Below are 23,341 nucleotides of genomic sequence, written 5' to 3'. Positions count from 1 at the left end.
CGCATTACCTCAGTAAATAAAGGGTGAATTTATTGAATTGAGATATATACTCACAACAGTAGCAATAATAAAAGCATATCAAATCCAATATCAGTGCACTGGAATAGCAGACACGTACGGGTCCCATCGAGAGGGGAGAAGCAGACGCGTTTTGAAGGGGGATCCCTTCTTCTCAGCCTTGTGTTAGAGCTGCACAACCTTTGATTGGCTATTGGATGAGCTTTCATATATGGTTCTACCCGCTGACTCAGTAGGGAGTGGAGATGAGGAGGGAGTACCTGATTTCATGTATTAGTCTCCATTAGGTGGAGGATTTTGTAACTGTATATAGAGACTGAGGTTTCTTAGTATGTAGAGTGGTTGGAGAGCTCATTGGCACTGAGAGAAGGCTGCTGGAGCATGTGGTTCTGATCCTGCGGCATCTTAGCCCGGCTTCCATATCACGTGGAAGTTGCTCAGAGCTGTGCGGTCAGTGTGAAGGTTGGATGATGCTGTATGTAAGCACAGAAGATGGCCAGGGATCCCTGTGCTTGCTTAGTCTCAGTGCCTATGTGAGTACAGAACAGACCCTGTGCTCAGTTCAACAGCTGGATGACTTCCCCCCCCCCCCCTCGCTGCTCATTTTTTTATCACCGGGAAATCCTTTCTAATTTACTGCACAGTCTGAAATGCACATTTTAGGCTGATTGATTTCCTAAAACTCCCAAAACATATTTAGTTTGAGAAGACTCTGTGTTGCTGGCAGGGGTCTAATGTTGCTTGGGAGGATCTATTATTCCTGGCTGCAGGGGATATACTTTACAGCTTTTCTTGTTATTAACAAATTACTTAGCACCACAAAATAATACATTCTCTGAAAAGGGGAGGTAGTGGGGGATGGGTAGGGGGTGGAACCAAGGGACGGTGCTCAGAAGTCAATAAGGGATGACTCGGAAGGGAGGACTACCTACACCTATTCTGTTATTTTCAAAAATCCCTGGTGACAGCGGACGTGTAGTTCTGCTGTAAGGCTTATTCACATGTGCGCAGGCCTCAACGTCCCTCTGAAAAGCTATTCGCTGTGGTATTTGAAAGGCAGTGATGAGGTAATATGTCACCTCCTCACTGCTTGTTTTAAGACTTTGTTCACAGAGGGTGTATCAATCAAGGCTGGATCTGGGGGGATTTTAGTGGCACCCCTCAGGCTGCTCTGAACACTGAGGGGTCTAAGCACCCCTCTCCCTAACCATCATGCTGCAGGATTCCTGCACTTCACACAGAGCTGGGGGAAGCAGAATTATCAGGAGGTGGTTGGCTTTTCCCAGCACTCTATACAGTGCAACACCACCGATCCCCCCGCCCACAGAACCGATCCCCCCACCCACACCACCGATCCCCCACCCCCCCGTGGCTGCAGGCTGCTCCTCCTCTCCCCTCCCGACAGCTTTGGGTGTTGCAGGGGTGCCACAGGGGGACTTCACTCTGCAAATAGACCAGCTGCACCAACCTCCCCTGTACTGCCCCCCTCCCCTCTCAATGATCACCCGCCCCCCCCAAAAAAAAGAATGTAAAAAAAAAAAAAAAGGTAGTAGGACCTCGCTCACATGGGGCTTACTACAGCATCCACTCATGCAGGCTGTTTATTAACCTCTTCCCACCCGGCCAATGGCCGATTGGCAGCCAGCAAAATCCCTCAGCTTTCCGGGTGGACGCCATATGGCGTCCTATCGGGCATGCGCAGTTTGAGCGCCTGCAGAACCACGCAGCGGCGCAATCTGTCACCAGCCGTGTACCTCGGGCACAGCCTATGACAGATCTGAGTACTGACCCCGTTGCCGGTACCATGTGACCTGTGGCCAATCACAGCAGGTCACATGACAGTTGTATACAATGGATGGCTTCATTCATGCCATCCATTGTATACTAGTGTAGTGTCTAGCTGTGAATGGTCACAGCGATCACATGCAGAAGCTGGGACAATCACAGCCCAGCTATGTCATGTGATTAGCCGTAGCAAAATCACAGCTAAGCACAAAAAAAACCCTGAATGAATCGAAGTCATTCAGGTAAATGCTTGCTTATAGCAAAGTAATTCTTTGCTATAAGCAAATTATGTAAAAAAAAAAAAAAAAAAAATACTGATCATTTCCCCAAAGTAGTACAATGGTACTATGATAACACTTTACTACTTTGGTCATAGTGAAATATGAAAAAAAAAAAAAAATCTTAAAAAAAGAAAAAAAATTTAATAAAAAATTAAAAATAATAGAAAAAAACAAAACAAAAATTATACATATTTTTTTTTCATACGGTCACCAGTCAGTGTCCCTGATCACCGCCATGCCAGTTATATGACGACGCTGTACTACACTGGTGACAGTATGTAAAAAAAAAGTGAAAATAATTGTTTTAATTTTTTCATTTTCTGAAAAATTATGACAAAAAAAATACAACTTCAAAAAACTCGCCATGCCTCTTATGAAGTACGTCTGACTGTCTACTTTTCAAAAAGGTGTCATTTGGGGGATATCTGTACTGTTCTGACATTTGGGGGATATCTGTACTATTCTGACATTTGGGGGATATCTGTACTGTTCTGACATTCTTGGACCTCAAGAAATTAGATTGGCCGTCAGTACTTCAGGATTGATCAATTTTCAGATCTATACCATAGTTTGTGAACTCTATAACTTTCCTACAAACTAAAAAATACATCCTAATTTGGGTTATTTTCACCAAAGACATGTAGCAGAATACATTTTGGCCTAAATTTATGAAGAACAATTATTTATTTGCAAACTTTTATAACAGAAACAAAGAAAAATGTGTTTTGTTTTCAGCATTTTTGGTCTTTTTTTGTTAATTTAGAAAAAAATAAAAACCCCAGCGGTGATTAAATACCACCAAAAGAAAGCTCTAGTTGTGTGAAGAAAATGATAAAATTTTAGTTTGGGTACAATGTTGTATGACCGCGCAATTGTCATTCAAAGTGTGAGAGCGCTGAAACCTGAAAAATGGCCAGGGCAGGAAGGGGGTAAACGTGCCCGGTATGGAATAGGTTAAAGTAGAAAAATATTAAAGGGAAAAAAAACTAATATTTTTTCTAATAGAATGAATAAAAAATACCTAAGAAAAAACACAAACCAGGTAGTTGAGCCTTGCAGGGTTACATTTTGGGTCTATTCACAGCATAACAATTGTTTTTACATGGTGTTGGACTACAATGCATTTTCCTTTGCGCCTTGTCCTTGCATTGGATGCTGCTGGTGTAAAGGAGCCTTAGACACCAAAAAGGGAGCCATTTCCATAGCTTTAGTGTTTGGGGTTTCCAGACATAAGAGTCCCACATCCAGACCTGCAGCTATCACATGACAGTTGGAATTTAAATTTGTTTTGTAACTGACACGCACTGCACCCCTCACATCCCTAACACAGATCTAGTTTTATCTGAGTCTGAGACTGAAAATTACACCCCCACAGATAATAATCCGCCCTATCCTTGTGTTAAATGTCTATTCATTGAGCTCATTATATATAAAAACTACATAAGGAAAACACAAGGTTTGCCTGTTGCAGCCAATCAGATAAAATGAAATCTAACATCTGATTGCTTTCTATAGGCTGATTCCTATGCTCTGTGCTTATCAATGTAAGATATGTGGCAATTTCCATCCAGTAATGTCTGTTAAAACTTCCCAGACCAAAGCAATCTGTGAGAGCAGCTCACTGTTTTCTTCCAGCCCCTTCCATTGCAATGCCTAGGTGAGGTTTCCATGGCAACCACTGTGCCCTATGACATCACAGCAAACAAGCAGCCTGGCTCACAGCTCCTCAGAAGACTCTGGCTTCAGTACTGAGCAGACCGTTCGGTTACTGCTCTGCGATGGAATTCAGAAAACTCTTCGGCGTTTTGCTGCTACTCGTCGGTTGGCAAATGACAGCAGTACGTGGTGCTGTTGTTGCTGATGATTTCATTGGCACCACACATGCGTGCCCCTCCATTCCGATCTATGAAAGTGTGGCATACGGCACAGACATGAACATAGAGCTGAGCTGCCAATGCAGACCGGATTTAAAGAGTCCTGTCTTTTGGTTCTACAAAGAGTCAGCCGACAGTTTAGAAACTCGGCCGCTGACACCGGCTGGAGATGGCGGCAAAAAGAAGTCGCTTTACTTGGAGTCGAGGATCAGCATCAAAGTATACAGCATCATCATCCACAAGGCTCGTGTGACAGACTCAGGACTGTATATCTGTGGAAACGGCGATGGAGCATTCTACTGGGGGTACGACCTTGATGTGCAGGATAGCTCCAGTGCCTATGTGTCATTTCAGGAGCACCACCAACAGCCGCAGACAGACCTGGAAACCAAGCACTTGACTGCCTTCACCGCCTTCTGGAAATGGAGCAAGTGTGACCGCTGTGATGTACGCGGGGAGAAAAGAAAGATCGGCTTTTGCTATGTCAATAGTACCTATCTGGATCCTAGGTACATGCTGGCAGAGAATGGTGTTGTTTCCTGCGGCTCACATGCTGTTCCTGAAAACCTGAAAACGGAACTTTCTGACCGCAGACCGGAAATATTCATCAAGAGCTGCCTGGTCCCCTGCCATGACAGGCAGCCGGGAATTAAAGGAACCATCAAACATTGGATGCACAAACTTGGCAAAATCAAGGATTACATCCCATTTCTTTCCAGGGCTCCAACAGAAAAACATACCCACACCTTGGGGAGCAGCCTTACTCTTGCCTGCCCAGGCGCCAAACCAACAGATGCTGTCGCTTGGGATAAAGGCAACAGAAGATATTACAAATCGGAATATCTGATTGGACAGAAGACGGCGACGAGGATCTACATAGACCATGGCAATAACCTGAACTTCCGCTATGTCAGGAAGAGTGACAAAGCCACATATTACTGCTGGCACCAGGGACAGCTTAAAGCTGGAATTAAGCTGTCTATTCAGAACGACCCGTCAGAGAAGCGCAAGTTTGAAGATTCCGACTCTATCCTCGCCTTGACTGTTGTCGGCATTTTTTTTGCCATCTTTTGCCTTATCTTTATAATGATCCATTGCTTAAAATGCTGTGCCTACAATTTTAGGTGTTCACCGTCGGCATGCATAGCAGATATGGTGTAAGGATTTGTTCCCGGGCCATGGATCAGGTAGTAATATCCAGCTGTTGAGCAGCGGGTTTACTGACTGCCCACCTGAACATGGACATGCAGCCATTCAGGGCTGTGCACACAGTGTGGTCGTGATGCTTTGCTTCACAGCTACAGTAGAATTGACACTGCATGTTGCAGCTGGCAGGCTGTACCACGGCCCAATGTAGTCCATTCATGTAACTTAAGCTACACCACAACCACTCCGCAACCGCGTGCAACATGCATTCTGCCTGCAGGAAGGGCTCCCCACCGGTACAATACAACAGCATTGTGGGAGTGATTACCCCATCCATCTCAAATGTGTGGGTGAGGGAATTGGATCTTTTTTTTTTCCTTCAATCTGAGGATTAGAGGAACTGAATTTATTCTCTCTTGAGAAGAGGAGATTAAGGGGGGATATGATCTCCATGTATAATACAAAAGGGGGGATATGATCACCATGTATAATACATAAGGGGGGATATGATCTCCATGTATAATACATAAGGGGGGATATGATCTCCATTTATAAATACATAAGGGGGGATATGATCTCCATGTATAATACATAAGGGGGATATGATCTCCATGTATAATACATAAGGGGGGATATGATCTCCATGTATATTACATAAGGGGGGATATGATCTCCATTTATAAATACATCAGTGGTTCATATAGTGAACTCGGTGTAGAGCTATTCACCCTGAGGACATCACAGAGGACAAGGGGGCACTCTTTACATCTGGAGGAAAAGAGATTTAATCTCCAAACACGCAAAGGTTTCTTCACAGGGAGAGCTGTGAAAATGTGGAATAGACTCCCTCAAGAGTTGGTTCTGGCCAGCTCAATGGATTGCTTCAAAAAAGTCCTGGATTCTTTCTAGGATACACGGAATATAACTGGATAATAACATTTATAGGTAAAGTTGATCCAGGGAATATCCGATTGCCTCTCGGGGGATCAGGGAGGAATTTTTTTTCCCAGCAGGAGCAAATTAGATCGTGCTTTGCTGGGTTTTTTTGCCTTCCTCAGGATCAACTGTGGGTATAGGATTATAACTTTTTTTTTTTTTCTCTATGGTTGAACTGGATAAACGTTTGTCTTCTTTCAGCCGGACTAACTATGTAACTATGTAACCTGCTGGTTGATTATTGTATGGCCAGACTTAGGCTATGCCTCAACCACCCTGCAACTGTGTGCAATGCATGTGGTTGCAGCATGGTGGGACAAATGCTGGCGGGTTCCGGTTCCTAAACAACTACGAGTCATCTCTGCTGTCAGCGGTCGGTTCCTTGCTGATAGCAGAATGTAAACAAAAGAGCTGGCAGTTGTCAAAAAAAAATGTAAAAAAGGCGTGAGGCCCCCAAACTGGCAGGCCAGGAAAGGGGGGACGAGCATGCTGCCCCCTCCTTCTGAAACATACCAGGCCACCTGCCCTCAACATGGTGTGTGTGTGTGGGGGGGGTACTTTGCCATTTGCAGCTCAGTTTACAGTCCGAGGATGGCTGAGAGCAGGCGGGTAGGTGTAATTTATTGAATGTCTCTTCTGCAATAAAAGCCTGCCTGCTCAGTGTGCAACAAAAGCAAAAGCGCACCAACCTTGCGCATTACCTCAGTAAATAAAGGGTGAATTTATTGAATTGAGATATATACTCACAACAGTAGCAATAATAAAAGCATATCAAATCCAATATCAGTGCACTTAGAACTGCACAACCTTTGATTGGCTATCGGAGGAGCTTTCATATATGGTTGGCTGACGCAGTTCCAGCACTGAATGTAAGTACTGGCAAGGGGTGCTGGAGAGACTATTGATATGGAGTACTGGGGGATCTATTGCTGCTGGGGAGGTATTTTACTGTTAGGGGTCTATCGTTAAGGGGAATCTGTTGTTGGGTATTTTAGTGTGTGTGGGGTGGGGTGGTGCTACTGTTAATGCTGATTTTGTGTGTGTGTGTCTATAAGTTGTAGTTTTATATACTGACTACGTTTTCTAGTTTATTTAAAATCCCTAAAAGATGACATTTAGTTTGCTAAGATTGTGTGTTGCTGGTGAGGTATTTTATTATGAGGGGCCTATTGTTAATGCAGGGAGGGATTTACTGTTGAGGGGGATCTGTTGTTGTTGGGTGATGGTATTTTAGTGTGTGTGGGGTGGTGCTACAGTTAATGCGGATTTCATATATATATATGTGTGTGTCTATAAGTTGTAGTTTTATATACAGACTACGATTTTCTAGTTTACTTAAAATCCCTAAAATATGACATTTAGTTTGCTAAGATTGTGTGTTGCTGGTGGGGGTATTTTATTTCTTGGGTGGATCTATTGTTGCTGGGGTGTATTTTGTTGTAGGGGGTGTTGCGGGTGATGCATTTTATGGCTTTTCTTGTTTTTAGGAAATTCCATACAAATTATTATCTCCACAAAATGATACTTGGTTCTGTATTCTCTAAAAAGGGAGATACCGGGAGGTGGGTGGTGGGTGGTGGTACCAAGGGACCAGAGGTCAGTAGGGAGTGGAGATGAGGAGGGAGTACCTGATTTCATGTATTAGTCTCCATTAGGTGGAGGATTTTGTAACTGTATATAGAGACTGAGGTTTCTTAGTATGTAGAGTGGTTGGAGAGCTCATTGGCACTGAGAGAAGGCTGCTGGAGCATGTGGTTCTGATCCTGCGGCATCTTAGCCCGGCTTCCATATCACGTGGAAGTTGCTCAGAGCTGTGCGGTCAGTGTGAAGGTTGGATGATGCTGTATGTAAGCACAGAAGATGGCCAGGGATCCCTGTGCTTGCTTAGTCTCAGTGCCTATGTGAGTACAGAACAGACCCTGTGCTCAGTTCAACAGCTGGATGACTTCTCCCCCCCCCCCCTCGCTGCTCATGTTTTTATCACCGGGAAATCCTTTTTCTAATTTACTGCACAGTCTGAAATGCACATTTTAGACTGATTGATTTCCTAAAACTCCCAAAACATATTTAGTTTAAGAAGACTCTGTGTTGCTGGCAGGGGTCTATTGTTGCTTGGGAGGATCTATTATTCCTGGCTGCAGGGGATATACTTTACAGCTTTTCTTTTTATTAACAAATTACTTAGCACCACAAAATAATACATTCTCTGAAAAGGGGAGGTAGTGGGGGATGGGTAGGGGGTGGAACCAAGGGACGGTGCTCAGAAGTCAATAAGGGATGACTCGGAAGGGAGGACTACCTACACCTATTCTTTTATTTTAAAAAATCCCTGGTGACAGCGGACGTGTAGTTCTGCTGTAAGGCTTATTCACATGTGCGCAGGCCTCAACGTCCCTCTGAAAAGCTATTCGCTGTGGTATTTGAAAGGCAGTGATGAAGTAACATGTCACCTCCTCACTGCTTGTTTTAAGACTTTGTTCACAGAGGGTGTATCAATCAAGGCTGGATCTGGGGGGCTGGGCCCCCAAGATTTCAGTGGCACCCCTCAGGCTGCTCTGAAGACTGTGGGGTCTAAGCACCCCTCCCCCTAACCATCATGCTGCAGGATTCCTGCACTTCACACAGAGCTGGGGGAAGCAGAATTATCAGGAGGTGGTTGGCTTTTCCCAGCACTCTATACAGTGCAACACTACCGATCCCCCCGCCCACAGAACCGATCCCCCACCCCCCCCCCTGTGGCTGCAGGCTGCTCCTCCTCTCCCCTCCTGACAGCTTTGGGTGTTGCAGGGGTGCCACAGGGGGACTTCACTCTGCAAATAAACCAGCTGCACCAACCTCCCCTGTACTGCCCCCCTCCCCTCTCAATGATCACCCCCCCCCCAAAAAAAAAAGAATGTAAAAAAATAACACTGTAAAAAAAAAAAAAAAAAAAAGGTAGTAGGACCTCGCACACACGAGGCTTACTACAGCATCCACTCCTGCAGGCTGTTTATTAACCTCTTTCCGCCCGGCCACGCAGCGGCGCGATCTGTCACCAGCCGTGTACCTCGGGCACAGCCTATGACAGATCTGAGTACCGGCCCAGTTGCCGATACCATGTGAACTGTGGCAAATCACAGCAGGTCACATGACAGTTGTATACAATGGATGGCTTCATTCATGCCATCCATTGTATACTAGAGTGTCTAGCTGTGAATGGTCACAGCGATCACATGCAGAAGCTGGGCCAATCACAGCCCAGCTATGTCATGTGATTAGCCATAGCAAAATCACAGCTAAGCACAAAAAAAACCCTGAATGAATCAAAGTCATTCAGGTAAATGCTTGCTTATAGCAAAGTAATTCTTTGCTATAAGCAAATTGTGTAAAAAAAAAAAAAGAAAAATACTGATCACTTCCCCAAAGTAGTACAACGGTACTATGGTAACATTGTACTACTTTAGTCATAGGGAAATATGAAAAAAAAAATCTTAAAAAAAGAAAAAAAATTTAATACAAAATTAAAAATAATAAAAAAAAAAATTATATATTTTTTTTTCATACTGTCACCAGTCAGTGTCCCTGATCACCGCCGTACTACACTGGTGACAGTATGTAAAAAAAAGTGAAAATAAATGTTTTCATTTTTTCATTTTCTGAAAAATTATGACAAAAAAAATACAACTTCAAAAAACTCGCCATGCCTCTTATGAAGTACGTCGGACTGTCTACTTTTCAAAAAGGGGTCATTTGGGGGATATCTGTACTGTTCTGACATTCTTGGACATTAGGAAATTAGATTGGCTGTCAGTACTTCAGGATTGATCAATTTTCAGATCTATACCATAGTTTGTGAACTCTATAACTTTCCTACAAACTAAAAAATACATCCTAATTTGGGTTATTTTCACCAAAGACATGTAGCAGAATACATCTCGGCCTAAATTTATGAAGAACAATTATTTATTTGCAAACTTTTATAACAGAAACAAACAAAAATGTGTTTTGTTTTCAGCATTTTTGGTCTTTTTTTTGTTAATTTAGCAAAAAATAAAAACCCCAGCGGTGATTAAATACCACCAAAAGAAAGCTCTAGTTGTGTGAAGAAAATGATAAAATTTTAGTTTGGGTACAATGTTGTATGACCGCGCAATTGTCATTCAAAGTGTGAGAGCGCTGAAACCTGAAAACTGGCCTGGGCAGGAAGGGGGTAAGAGTGCCCGGTATGGAAGTGGTTAAAGTAGAAAAATATTAAAGGAAAAAAAAAACTAATATTTTTTCTAATAGAATGAATAAAAAGTACCTAAGGAAAAACACAAACCAGGTAGTTGAGCCTTGCAGGGTTATATTTTGGGTCTGTTCACAGCATGACAATTGTTTTTACATTATGTTGGACTACAATGCGTTTTTCTTTGCGCCTTGTCCTTGCATTGGATGCTGCTGGTGTAAATGAGCCTTAGACACCAAAAAGGGAGCCATTTCCATAGCTTTAGTGTTTGGGGTTTCCAGACATAAGAGTCCCACATCCAGACCTGCAGCTATCACATGACAGTTGGAATTTAAATTTGTTTTGTAACTGACACGCACTGCACCCCTCACATCCCTACCACAGATCTAGCTTTATCTGAGTCTGAGACTGAAAATTACACCCCCACAGATAATAATCCGCCCTATCCTTGTGTTAAATGTCTATTCATTGAGCTCATTATATATAAAACTACATAAGGAAAACACAAGGTTTGCCTGTTGCAGCCAATCAGATAAAATGAAATCTAACATCTGATTGCTTTCTATAGGCTGATTCCTATGCTCTGTGCTTATCAATGTAAGATATGTGGCAATTTCCATCCAGTAATGTCTGTTAAATCTTCCCAGACCAAAGCAATCTATCTGTGAGAGCAGCTCACTGTTTTCTTCCAGCCCCTTCCATTGCAATGCCTAGGTGAGGTTTCCATGGCAACCACTGTGCCCTATGACATCACAGCAAACAAGCAGCCTGGCTCACAGCTCCTCAGAAGACTCTGGCTTCAGTACTGAGCAGACCGTTCGGTTACTGCTCTGCGATGGAATTCAGAAAACTCTTCGGCGTTTTGCTGCTACTCGTCGGTTGGCAAATGACAGCAGTACGTGGTGCTGTTGTTGCTGATGATTTCATTGGCACCAGACATGCGTGCCCCTCCATTCCGATCTATGAAAGTGTGGCATACGGCACAGACATGAACATAGAGCTGAGCTGCCAATGCAGACCGGATTTAAAGAGTCCTGTCTTTTGGTTCTACAAAGAGTCAGCCGACAGTTTAGAAACTCGGCCGCTGACACGGGCGGGAGATGGCGGCAAACAGAAGTCGCTTTACTTGGAGTCGAGGATCAGCATCAAAGTATACAGCATCATCATCCACAAGGCTCGTGTGACAGACTCAGGACTGTATATCTGTGGAAACGGCGATGGAGCATTCTACTGGGGGTACGACCTTGATGTGCAGGATAGCTCCAGTGCCTATGTGTCATTTCAGGAGCACCACCAACAGCCGCAGACAGACCTGGAAACCAAGCACTTGACTGCCTTCACCGCCTTCTGGAAATGGAGCAAGTGTGACCGCTGTGATGTACGCGGGGAGAAAAGAAAGATCGGCTTTTGCTATGTCAATAGTACCTATCTGGATCCTAGGTACATGCTGGCAGAGAATGGTGTTGTTTCCTGCGGCTCACATGCTGTTCCTGAAAACCTGAAAACGGAACTTTCTGACCGCAGACCAGAAATATTCATCAAGAGCTGCCTGGTCCCCTGCCATGACAGGCAGCCGGGAATTAAAGGAACCATCAAACATTGGATGCACAAACTTGGCAAAATCAAGGATTACATCCCATTTCTTTCCAGGGCTCCAACAGAAAAACATACCCACACCTTGGGGAGCAGCCTTACTCTTGCCTGCCCAGGCGCCAAACCAACAGATGCTGTCGCTTGGGATAAAGGCAACAGAAGATATTACAAATCGGAATATCTGATTGGACAGAAGACGGCGACGAGGATCTACATAGACCATGGCAATAACCTGAACTTCCGCTATGTCAGGAAGAGTGACAAAGCCACATATTACTGCTGGCACCAGGGACAGCTTAAAGCTGGAATTAAGCTGTCTATTCAGAACGACCCGTCAGAGAAGCGCAAGTTTGAAGATTCCGACTCCATCCTCGCCTTGACTGTTGTCGGCATTTTTTTTGCCATCTTTTGCCTTATCTTTATAATGATCCATTGCTTAAAATGCTGTGCCTACAATTTTAGGTGTTCACCGTCGGCATGCATAGCAGATATGGTGTAAGGATTTGTTCCCGGGCCAAGGATCAGCTAGTAATATCCAGCTGTTGAGCAGCGGTTTTACTGACTGCCCACCTGAACATGGACATGCAGCCATTCAGGGCTGTGCACACAGTGTGGTCGTGATGCTTTGCTTCACAGCTACAGTAGAATTGACACTGCATGTTGCAGCTGGCAGGCTGTACCACGGCCCAATGTAGTCCATTCATGTAACTTAGGCTACACCACAACCACTCCGCAACCGCGTGCAACATGCATTCTGCCGGCAGGAAGGGCTCCCCACCGGTACAATACAACAGCATTGTGGGAGTGATTACCCCGTCCATCTCAAATGTGTGGGTGAGCGAATTGGATCTTTTTTTTTTCCTTCAACCTGAGGATTAGAGGAACTGAATTTATTCTCTCTTGAGAAGAGGAGATTAAGGGGGGATATGATCTCCATGTAGAATACATAAGGGGGGATATGATCTCCATGTATAATACATAAGGGGGGATATGATCTCCATGTATAATACATAAGGGGGGATATGATCTCCATGTATAATACATAAGGGGTGATATGATCTCCATGTATAATACATAAGGGGGGATATGATCTCCATGTATAATACATAGGAGGGATATGATCTCCATGTATAATACATAAGGGGGGATATGATCTCCATGTAGAATACATAAGGGGGGGATATGATCACCATGTATAATACATAAGGGGGATATGATCTCCATGTATAATACATAAGGGGGGATATGATCACCATGTATAATACATAAGGGGGGATATGATCTCCATGTATAATACATAAGGGGGATATGATCTCCATGTATAAATACATCAGTGGTTCATGTACTGAACTCGGTGTAGAGCTATTCACCTTGAGGTCATCACAGAGGACAAGGGGGATCTCTTTACATCTGGAGGAAAAGAGATTTAATCTCCAAACACGGAAAGGTTTCTTCACAGGGAGAGCTGTGAAAATGTGGAATAGACTCCCTCAAGAGTTGGTTCTGGCCAGCTCAGTGGATTGCTTCAAAAAAGTCCTGGATTCTTTCTTGGATACACAGAATATAACTGGATATAACATTTATAGGTAAAGTTGATCCAGGGAATATCCGATTGCCTCTCAGGGGATCAGGAAGGGAATTTTTTTTCCCAGCAGAGCAAATTGGATCGTGCTTTGCTGGGTTATTTTTGCCTTCCTCTTGATCAACTGTGGGTATAGGATTATAACTTTTTTTTTTTTCTTTTCTCTATGGTTGAACTGGATGGACTTTTGTCTTTTTTCAGCCGGACTAACTATGTAACTATGTAACCTACTGGTTGATTATTGTATGGCCAGACTTAGGCTATGCCTCAACCACCCTGCAACTGTGTGCAATGCATGTGGTTGCAGCATGGTGGGACAAATGCTGGCGGGATCCAGTTCCTAAACAATTTGCTCTAACAACCGCGAGTCATCTCTGCTGTCAGCGGTGGATTCAAATCAAATTTTGGAAACAAAAGAGCTGGCGGTTGTCAAAAAAATAAAAAAGACGTGAGGCCCCCCACACTGCAGGCCAGGAAAGGGGGGACGAGAATGCTGCCCCCTCCTTCTGAAACATACCAGGCCACCTGCCCTCAACATGGTGTGGGTGGGTGTGTGTGTGTGTGTGTGTGTGTGTGTGTGTGGGGGGGGGGGGGGGGGGGGGGGTACTTTGCCATTTGCAGCTCAGTTTACAGTCCGGGGATGGCTGAGAGCAGGCAGGTAGGTGTAATTTATTGCATGTCTCTTCTGCAATAAAAGCCTGCCTGCTCAGTGTGCAACAAAAACAAAAGCGCCCCCCAACCATGCGCATTACCTCAGTAAATAAAGGGGTGAATTTATTGAATTGAGATATATACTCACAACAGTAGCAATACTAAAAGCATATCAAATCCAAGATCAGTGCACTGGAATAGCAGACACGTACGGGTCCCATCGAGAGGGGAGAAACTGACGCATTTCGAAGGGGCGTCCCTTCCTCTCAGCCTTGTGTTAGAGCTGCACAACCTTGATTGGCTATTGGAGGAGCTTTCATATATGGTTCTACCCGCTGACTCAGTAGGGAGTGGAGATGAGGAGGGATACCTGGTTTCATGTATTAGTCTCCATTAGGTGGAGGATTTTGTAACTGTATATAGAGACTGAGGTTTCTTAGTATGTAGAGTGGTTGGAGAGCTCATTGGCACTGAGAGAAGGCTACTGGAGCATGTGTTCTGATCTTGCGGCATCTTAGCCCGGCTTCCATATCACGTGGAAGTTGCTCAGAGCTGTGCGGTCAGTGTGAAGGTTGGATGATGCTGTATGTAAGCACAGAAGATGGCCAGGGATCCCTGTACTTGCTTAGTCTCAGTGCCTATGTGAGTACAGAACAGACCCTGTGCTCAGTTCAACAGCTGGATGACTTCTCCCCCCCCCCCCCCCCCCCCCCTCGCTGCTCATGTTTTTATCACTGGGAAATCCTTTTTTTTAATTTACTGCACAGTCTGAAATGCACATTTTAGGTTGATTGATTTCCTAAACTCCCAAACATATGTAGTTTGAGAAGACTCTGTGTTGCTGGCAGGGGTCTAATGTTGCTTGGGAGGATCTATTATTCCTGGCTGCAGGGGATATACTTTACAGCTTTTCTTGTTATTAACAAATTACTTAGCACCACAAAATAATACATTCTCTGAAAAGGGGAGGTACTGGGGGATGGGTAGGGGGTGGAACCAAGGGACGGTGCTCAGAAGTCAATAAGGGATTACTCGGAAGGGAGGACTACCTACACCTATTCTTTTATTTAAAAAAATCCCTGGTGACAGCGGACGTGTAGTTCTGCTGTAAGGCTTATTCACATGTGCGCAGGCCTCAACGTCCCTCTGAAAAGCTATTCGCTGTGGTATTTGAAAGGCAGTGATGAAGTAACATGTCACCTCCTCACTGCTTGTTTTCATTCACTTCGTTCACAAGAGGGTGTATCAATCAAGGCTGGATCTGGGGGGCTGGGCCCCCAAGATTTCAGTGGCACCCCTCAGGCTGCTCTGAACACTGTGGGGACTAAGCACCCCTCCCCCTAACCATCATGCTGAAGGATTCCTGCACTTCACACAGAGCTTGAGGGAAGCAGAATTATCAGGAGGTGGTTGGCTTTTCCCAGCACTCTATACAGTGCAACACCACTGATCCCGCCGCCCACAGAACCGATCCCCCGCCCACACCACCAATCCCCTGTGGCTGCAGGCTGCTCCTCCTCTCCCCTCCTGACAGCTTTGGGTGTTGCAGGGGTGCCACAGGGGGACTTCACTATACAAATAGACCAGCTGCACCAACCTCCCCTGTACTGCTCCCTCCCCTCTCAATGATCACCTTCCCCCCAAAAAAAGAATATAAAAAAATAACACTGTAAAAAAAAAAAAAAAAAAAAAGGTAGTAAGGCCTCGCTCACACGGGGCTTACTACAGCATCCACTCATGCAGGCTGTTTATTAACCTCTTCCTGCCCGGCCAATGGTCGATTGGCAGCCAGCAAAATCCCTCAGCGTTCCGGGTGGACGCCATATGGCGTCCTTTCGGGCATGCGCAGTTTGCGCTCCTGCAGAGCCACGCAGCGGCGCGATCTGTCACTGGCCGTGTACCTCAGGCACAGCCTATGACAGATCTGAATACCGGCCCCGTTGCCGGTACCATGTGACCTGCTATGACCAATCACAGCAGGTCACATGACAGTTGTATACAATGGATGGCTGCATTCATGCCATCCGTTGTATACTAGTGTGTCTAGCTGTGAATGGTCACAGCGATCACATGCAGAAGCTGGGCCAATCACAGCCCAGCTATGTCATGTGTTTAGCCGTAGCCAAATCACAGCTAAGCACAAAAAAAAAAAACCCTGAATGAATCGATGTCATTCAGGTAAATGCTTGCTTATAGCAAAGTAATTCTTTGCAATAAGCAAATTGTGTAAAAAAAAAAAAAAATACTGATCACTTCACCAAAGTAGTACAATGGTACTATGGTAACATTGTACTACTTTAGTCATAGTGAAATATGAAAAAAAAATTAAAAAAAAAAGAAATAAATGTAATAAAAAATTAAAAATAATAAAAAAATGAAAAAAAATTATATATATTTTTTTTCATACTGTCACCAGTCAGTGTCCCTGATCACCGCCAAGCCAGTTATATGATGACACTGTACTGCACTGGTGACAGTATGTAAAAAAAAGTGAAATTTGTTTTAATTTTTTCATTTTCCGAAAAATTATGACAAAAAAAATACAACTTCAAAAACTCGCCATGCCTCTTATGAAGTACGTCGGACTGTCTACTTTGCACAAAGGGGTCATTTGGGGGATATCTGTACTATTCTGACATTCTTGGACCTCAAGAAATTAGATTGGCTGTCAGTACTTCAGGATTGATCAATTTTCAGATCTATACCATAGTTTGTGAACTCTATAACTTTCCTACAAACTAAAAAATACATCCTAATTTGGGTTATTTTCACCAAAGACATGTAGCAGAATGCATCTCGGCCTAAATTTATGAAGAACAATTATTTATTTGCAAACTTTTATAACAGAAACAAAGAAAAATGTGTTTTGTTTTCAAAAATGTTGGTCTTTTGTTAATTTAGCAAAAAATAAAAACCTCAGTGGTGATTAAATACCACCAAAAGAAAGCTCTAGTTGTGTGAAGAAAATGATAAAATTTTAGTTTGGGTACAATGTTGTATGACCGCGCAATTGACATTCAAAGTGTGAGAGCGCTGAAACCTGAAAACTGGCCTGGGCAGGAAGGGGGTAAAAGTGCCCGGTATGGAAGAGGTTAAAGTAGAAAAATATTAAAGGAAAAAAAAAACTAATATTTTTTCTAATAGAATGAATAAAAAATACCTAAGGAAAAACAAAACCAGGTAGTTGAGCCTTGCAGGGTTACATTTTGGGTCTGTTCACAGCATGACAATTGTTTTTACATGGTGTTGGACTACAATGCGTTTTCTTTGCGCCTTGTCATTGCATTGGATGCTGCTGGTGTAAAGGAGCCTTAGAGCCAAAAAGGGAGCCATTGCCATAGCTTTAGTGTTTGGGGTTTCTAGACATAAGAGTCTCACATCCAGACCTGCAGCTATCACATGACAGTTGGAATTTGAATTTGTTTTGTAACTGACCCGCACTGCACCCCTCACATCCCTACCACAGATCTAGTTTTATCTGAGTCTGAGACTGAAAATTACACCCCCACAGATAATAATCAGCCCTATCCTTGTGTTAAATGTCCATTCATTGAGCTCATTATATATAAAAACTACATAAGGAAAACAAGGTTTGCCTGTTGCAGCCAATCAGATCAAATGAAATCTAACATCTGATTGCTTTCTATAGGCTGATTCCTATGCTCTGTGCTTATCAATGTAAGAAATGTGGCAATTTCCATCCAGTAATGTCTGTTACATCTTCCAGACCAAAGCAATCTATCTGTGAGAGCAGCTCACTGTTTTCTTCCAGCCCCTTCCATTGCAATGCCTAGGTGAGGTTTCCATGGCAACCACTGTGCCCTATGACATCACAGCAAACAAGCAGCCTGGCTCACAGCTCCTCAGAAGACTCTGGCTTCAGTACTGAGCAGACCGTTCGGTTACTGCTCTGCGATGGAATTCAGAAAACTCTTCGGCGTTTTGCTGCTACTCGTCGGTTGGCAATTGACAGCAGTACGTGGTGCTGTTGTTGCTGATAATTTTCATGGGCACCAGACATGCGTGCCCCTCCATTCCGATCTATGAAAGTGTGGCATACGGCACAGACATGAACATAGAGCTGAGCTGCCAATGCAGACCGGATTTAAAGAGTCCTGTCTTTTGGTTCTACAAAGAGTCAGCCGACAGTTTAGAAACTCGGCCGCTGACACGGGCGGGAGATGGCGGCAAACAGAAGTCGCTTTACTTGGAGTCGAGGATCAGCATCAAAGTATACAGCATCATCATCCACAAGGCTCGTGTGACAGACTCAGGACTGTATATCTGTGGAAACGGCGATGGAGCATTCTACTGGGGGTACGACCTTGATGTGCAGGACAGCTCCAGTGCCTACGTGTCATTTCAGGAGCACCACCAACAGCCGCAGACAGACCTGGAAACCAAACACTTGACTGCCTTCACCGCCTTCTGGAAATGGAGCAAGTGTGACCGCTGTGATGTACGCGGGGAGAAAAGAAAGATCGGCTTTTGCTATGTCAATAGTACCTATCTGGATCCTAGGTACATGCTGGCAGAGAATGGAGTTGTTTCCTGCGGCTCACATGCTGTTCCTGAAAACCTGAAAACGGAACTTTCTGACCGCAGACCAGAAATATTCATCAAGAGCTGCCTGGTCCCCTGCCATGACAGGCAGCCGGGAATTAAAGGAACCATCAAACATTGGATGCACAAACTTGGCAAAATCAAGGATTACATCCCATTTCTTTCCAGGGCTCCAACAGAAAAACATACCCACACCTTGGGGAGCAGCCTTACTCTTGCCTGCCCAGGCGCCAAACCAACAGATGCTGTCGCTTGGGATAAAGGCAACAGAAGATATTACAAATCGGAATATCTGATTGGACAGAAGACGGCGACGAGGATCTACATAGACCATGGCAATAACCTGAACTTCCGCTATGTCAGGAAGAGTGACAAAGCCACATATTACTGCTGGCACCAGGGACAGCTTAAAGCTGGAATTAAGCTGTCTATTCAGAACGACCCGTCAGAGAAGCGCAAGTTTGAAGATTCCGACTCCATCCTCGCCTTGACTGTTGTCGGCATTTTTTTTGCCATCTTTTGCCTTATCTTTATAATGATCCATTGCTTAAAATGCTGTGCCTACAATTTTAGGTGTTCACCGTCGGCATGCATAGCAGATATGGTGTAAGGATTTGTTCCCGGGCCAAGGATCAGGTAGTAATATCCAGCTGTTCTCAGCGGTTTTACTGACTGCCCACCTGAACATGGACATGCAGCCATTCAGGGCTGTGCACACAGTGTGGTCGTGATGCTTTGTTTCACAGCTACAGTAGAATTGACACTGCATGTTGCAGCTGGCAGGCTGTACCACGGCCCAATGTAGTCCATTCATGTAACTTAGGCTACACCACAACCACTCCGCAACCGCGTGCAACATGCATTCTGCCGGCAGGAAGGGCTCCCCACCGGTACAATACAACAGCATTGTGGGAGTGATTACCCCGTCCATCTCAAATGTGTGGGTGAGGGAATTGGATCTTTTTTTTTCCTTCAATCTGAGGATTAGAGGAACTGAATTTATTCTTTCTTGAGAAGAGGAGATTAAGGTGGGATATGATCTCCATGTATAATACATAAGGGGGGATATGATCTCCATGTATTATACATAAGGGGGGATATGATCTCCATGTATAATACATAAGGGGGGATATGATCTCCATGTATAATACATAAGGGGGGATATGATCTCCATGTATAATACATAAGGGGGGATATGATCTCCATGTATAATACATAAGGGGGATATGATCTCCATGTATAATACATAAGGGGGGATATGATCTCCATGTATAATACATAAGAGGGGATATGATCACCATGTATAATACATAAGGGGGGGATATGATCTCCATGTAGAATACATAAGGGGGGGGGGTATGATCTCCATGTATAATACATAGGGGGGATATGATCTCCATGTATAATACATAAGGGGGGATATGATCAACATGTATAATACATAAGGGGGGATATGATCTCCATGTATAATACATAAGGGGGGATATGATCTCCATGTATAAATACATCAATGGTTCATATAGTGAACTCGGTGTAGAGTTATTCACCCTGAGGTCATCACAGAGGACAAAGGGAAACTCTTTACATCTGGAGGAAAAGAGATTTAATCTCCAAACACAGAAAGGTTTCTTCACAGTAAGAGCTGTGAAAATGTGGAGCAGGCTCCCTCAAGAGTTGGTTCTGGCCAGCTCAGTGGATTGCTTCAAAAAAGTCCTGGATTCTTTCTTGGATACACAGAATATAACTGGATAATAACATTTATAGGTAAAGTTGATCCAGGGAATATCCGATTGCCTCTCGAGGGATCAGGAAGGAATTTTTTTTCCCAGCAGAAGCAAATTAGATCATGCTTTGCTGGGTTTTTTGCCTTCCTCTGGATCAACTGTGGGTATAGGATTATAACTTTTTTTTTTTTTTTTCTCTATGGTTGAACTGGATGGACTTTTGTCTTTTTTCAGCCAGACTATGTAACCTGCTGGTTGATTATTGTATGGCCAGACTTAGGCTATGCCTCAACCACCCTGCAACTGTGTGCAATGCATGTGGTTCCAGCATGGTGGGACAAATGCTGGCGGGATCCGGTTCCTAAACAACTACCTCTAACAACCACGAGTCATCTCTGCTGTCAGCGGTGGATTCCTTGCTGATAGCAGAATGTAAACAAAAGAGCTGGCAGTTGTCAAAAATTTTCTAAAAAAGGCGTGAGGCCCCCCACACTGGCAGGCCAGGAAAGGGGGGACGAGCATGCTGCCCCCTCCTTCTGAAACATACCAGGCCACCTGCCCTTAACATGGTGTGTGTGTGTGTGTGTGTGTGTGTGGAGGGGGGGTATGGGGGGGGTACTTTGCCATTTGCAGCTCAGTTTACAGTCCGGGGATGGCTGGGAGCAGGCGGGTAGGTGTAATTTATTGCATGTCTCTTCTGCAATAAAAGCCTGCCTGCTCAGTGTGCAACAAAAACAAAAGTGCACCAACCTTGCGCATTACCTCAGTAAATAAAGGGTACATTTACTGAATTGAGATATATACTCACAACAGTAGCAATAATAAAAGCATATCAAATCCAACATCAGTGCACTGGAATAGCAGACACGTACGTGTCCCATCGAGAGGGGAGACTCTCAAGATGAAGCTGACGCGTTTCGAAGGGGGATCCCTTCCTCTCAGCCTTGTGTTACAGCTGCACAACCTTTGATTGGCTATTGGAGGAGCTTTCATATATGGTTCTACCCGCTGATGCAGTTCCAGCACTGAATGTAAGTACTGGCAAGGGGTGCTGGAGAGACTATTGATACGGAGTACTGGGGGATTTATTGCTTCTGGGGAGGTATTTTACTGTTAAGGGTCTATCGTTAAGGGGAATCTGTTGTTGGGTGATGGTATTTTAGTGTGTGTGGGGTGGGGTGGTGCTACAGTTAATGCTGATTTCGTGTGTGTGTCTATAAGTTGTAGTTTTATATACAGACCAAGTTTTTCTAGTTTATTTAAAATCCCTAAAAGATGACATTTAGTTTGCTAAGATTGTGTGTTGCTGGGGAGGTATTTTATTATGAGGGGTCTATTGTTAATGCAGGGAGGGATTTACTGTTGAGGGGGATCTGTTGTTGTTGGGTGCTGGTATTTTAGTGTGTGTGGGGTGGTGCTACAGTTAATGCTGATTTCATATATATATATGTGTGTGTCTATAAGTTGTAGTTTTATATACAGAATACATTTTTCTAGTTTATTTAAAATCCCTAAAAGATGACATTTAGTTTGCTAAGATTGTGTGTTGCTGGTGGGGGTATTTTATTTCTTTGGTGGATCTATTGTTGCCGGGGTGTATTTTGTTGTAGGGGGTGTTGTGGGTGATATATTTTACTGCTTTTCTTGTTTTTATGAAATTCCATACAAATTATTATCTCCACAAAATGATACTTGGTTCTGTATTCTCTAAAAAGGGAGATACCGGGAGGTGGGTGGTGGGTGGTGGTACCAAGGGACCAGAGGTCAGTAGGGAGTGGAGATGAGGAGGGAGTACCTGATTTCATGTATTAGTCTCCATTAGGTGGAGGATTTTGTAACTGTATATAGAGACTGAGGTTTCTTAGTATGTAGAGTGGTTGGAGAGCTCATTGGCACTGAGAGAAGGCTGCTGGAGCATGTGGTTCTGATCCTGCGGCATCTTAGCCCGGCTTCCATATCACGTGGAAGTTGCTCAGAGCTGTGCGGTCAGTGTGAAGGTTGGATGATGCTGTATGTAAGCACAGAAGATGGCCAGGGATCCCTGTGCTTGCTTAGTCTCAGTGCCTATGTGAGTACAGAACAGACCCTGTGCTCAGTTCAACAGCTGGATGACTTCCCCCCCCCTCGCTGCTCATGTTTTTATCACTGGGAAATCCTTTTTTTTAATTTACTGCACACTCTGAAATGCACATTTTAGGCTGATTGATTTCCTAAAACACCCAAAACATATTTAGTTTAAGAAGTCTCTGTGTTGCTGGCAGGGGTCTATTGTTGCTTGGGAGGATCTATTATTCCTGGCTGCAGGGGATATACTTTACAGCTTTTCTTGTTATTAACAAATTACTTAGCACCACAAAATAATACATTCTCTGAAAAGGGGAGGTAGTGGAGGATGGGTAGGGGGTGGAACCAAGGGACGGTGCTCAGAAGTCAATAAGGGATGACTCGGAAGGGAGGACTACCTACACCTATTCTGTTATTTTCAAAAATCCCTGGTGACAGCGGACGTGTAGTTCTGCTGTAAGGCTTATTCACATGTGCGCAGGCCTCAACGTCCCTCTGAAAAGCTATTCGCTGTGGTATTTGAAAGGCAGTGATGAGGTAATATGTCACCTCCTCACTGCTTGTTTTAAGACTTTGTTCACAGAGGGTGTATCAATCAAAGCTGGATCTGGGGGGATTTCAGTGGCACCCCTCAGGCTGCTCTGAACACTGTGGGGTCTAAGCACCCCTCCCCCTAACCATCATGCTGCAGGATTCCTAAACTACACACAGAGCTGGGGGAAGCAGAATTATCAGGAGGTGGATGGCTTTTCCCAGCACTCTATACAGTGCAACACCACCGATCCCCCCGCCCACAGAACCGATCCCCCACCCACCCCCCCCCCCACCCCCCCCCGTGGCTGCAGGCTGCTCCTCCTGTCCCCTCCCGACCGCTTTGGGTGTTGCAGGGGTGCCACAGGGGGACTTCACTCTGCAAA

General features: G+C 44.4%; 3 pseudogenes; all 3 read left to right on the top strand.

The window, feature by feature from the left end:
* Positions 1-3,862: 3,862 nt before the first annotated feature.
* Positions 3,863-5,534, top strand: LOC149464433 (Ig-like V-type domain-containing protein FAM187A pseudogene; annotated as a pseudogene).
* A 5,688-nt stretch (positions 5,535-11,222) lies between these two features.
* Positions 11,223-12,612, top strand: LOC149464432 (Ig-like V-type domain-containing protein FAM187A pseudogene; annotated as a pseudogene).
* Positions 12,613-18,132: 5,520 nt separating this feature from the next.
* On the top strand, positions 18,133-19,253 carry LOC149464431 (Ig-like V-type domain-containing protein FAM187A pseudogene; annotated as a pseudogene).
* The last annotated feature ends 4,088 nt before the right edge of the window (positions 19,254-23,341 follow it).

Source organism: Staurois parvus, unplaced genomic scaffold (genome assembly GCF_062004578.1).
Source record: "Staurois parvus isolate SC_StPar_1 unplaced genomic scaffold, SC_StPar_1.0 ptg000151l, whole genome shotgun sequence".
Taxonomy (NCBI): domain Eukaryota; kingdom Metazoa; phylum Chordata; class Amphibia; order Anura; family Ranidae; genus Staurois; species Staurois parvus.
This window is presented reverse-complemented; position numbering and strand designations above follow the sequence as displayed.